Source organism: Myotis brandtii, unplaced genomic scaffold, assembly GCF_000412655.1.
Source record: "Myotis brandtii unplaced genomic scaffold, ASM41265v1 scaffold693, whole genome shotgun sequence".
Taxonomy (NCBI): Eukaryota; Metazoa; Chordata; class Mammalia; order Chiroptera; family Vespertilionidae; genus Myotis; species Myotis brandtii.
The window spans coordinates 215,351-217,364 of NW_005370710.1; positions in this window are offsets into that span (position 1 = coordinate 215,351).

The window sequence follows — 2,014 nt, forward strand, 5'->3', positions numbered from 1 at the left end:
TTGGTCAATTTGCATATTAGGCTTTTATTATATAGAATGTGCCCTCTTGACTGCCCTCCCTAAGATGTGGAGAGAGTTTCAGCTGCATTCAGAGCTCACAGCTTGCTGAAGCAGCCACATAGCTAATTAAATGCGTTTTTTAAATGAAGGAAACAAGCAGTGATGCAATCAGATAATTTATTTATCTTGGATTTTCTTACTCCCTTTCCACTCTCTCAGTCTGCCTTTCTGGGGGCAAAGGGAGGAGTGTGCGCAGCTTCCCCCCATCTCCTGCCATCCAGCTGTACTTGAGGTGGCCTTGGAAGCCAGCCAGATTGCATCGGTACCCTTCTGTCAATTACAAACGTGCCAGACCCCCAAAGCACGGGGGAGGGAGAGCAATTATTAGAAGGAACCCCAGGGAACACGCCCAGTGTCATCCCTGACTTGCCGGGCGACCTTTAGGAAATTAGATGCATAAACGAGGGGGTGGCTGGTTCTGTGGGTCATTCATGCAAATGGGCAGGAGCCCCGAAGATGGGAGGAATTAGGGCAAGGAGAGTTCCAGAGAAGCCAACGTTTGTTCACAAAAGAATTGTCTTCTAACACAAAGAGAACCGATTCCCAGTCGTGGCTGCGGTCCTTCCCCAGATACTGATTGTCATTTCCGACTCTAACCATCCCAAACACCTCATTCCTGCCAGAAACCCATGTCTCTAACACCCGTTCTTTCATTTTGGGGGGAAAGCATGGGTGGTTTTATAGAATAAGATCTGAAATCCCCAATCCCAATGCCAAAAAAGCACATTTTTTCTTTCAGATATAGTTGCTGTGGGGATGAGAGTGAGAACAGAAACAAGAATGCAAGCGAGGCCTTTATACTGTGTCCATGGCGGGGACCACTCCTCTGCTCTGATGGGGTCCTCCCCTGCCCCCCAGGGGACTGTCTTTTCTTTTTTCTTTTTTAAAAATATTTTTTTATTGGTTTCAGTGAGGAAAGGAGAGGGAGAGAGAACTAGAAACATCAATGTTGAGAGAGAATCATCAATCAGCTGCCTCCTGAACACCCCACACTGGGGATTGAGCCTGCAACCCAGATATGTGCCCTGACCGGGAACTGAACTGTGATCTCCTGGTTCATAGGTCAATGCTCAACCATTGGGCATGGGGGGCCCATTTTTTCTGAGCAGGTATTAAAAGGGGGAATTTGTCTTTGCCACTGGAAGATTTGCCTTCTCAGAGTCTGTGCTGGTAGGAGATACTTTGAGCTATGGGAAGAGTTGGGTGTGAAAGAAGCCAGCGTGAATCGAGGTGAATTGAGCACTGCCTGTGTGTTGACTGCTTTCTTTGGCACCTTATAAATGTATTATTTAACGAGCACCAAAGGAACTAAATTCAAATAGGAAGTGAGCGGCCCTGGCTGTAGGTCTCTACCATGGACAGAGCCTGTCTGGGCCTCATTGTTCTCAAAGGGTCTTGGCAACTTTAAAATAAATGATATGAAATCCTGGGCGTAAGAGCAGGCGTGATCGTAGACTTCCAGGCGCCGTTCATGTTTCCAACCTCGGTCCTTCGTGTGTCACTGGAGCCCTTTACGCCCCCTGACGCCACGCCTGAGGAGCACCAGGCCCCACGGGTGAAAGGGCATGGCCCGGGAGACTGTCCTCTCTCCAGGTCCAGCAGGGTTTGGGGGTCTCCAGGCCACCTCTGTTTCTGAACAACTGCCTATAAAAGTGGGAAGTGCCCATGATCCCTGCTCATAGGTCCCTCCCTTTCTCTGCCCCGCCCCGCCCTGCCCTGTGTTTATAGTTTGGAGGTAAAAGCACCCATAGGTGGGATCATGGTGTGTCTGCTCCCTTTTCTCCGTGCCTGGAACTGTGCACAAAACACAAGTGAAACCTGGCCGGCGTGGCTCAGTGGTTGAGTGTCATTCTATGAACCAGGAGGTCATGGATTGATTCCAGGTCAGGGCACATGCCCGGGTTATGGGCTCGATCCCCAGTAGGGGGCATGCAGGAGGCAGCCGATCAATGAT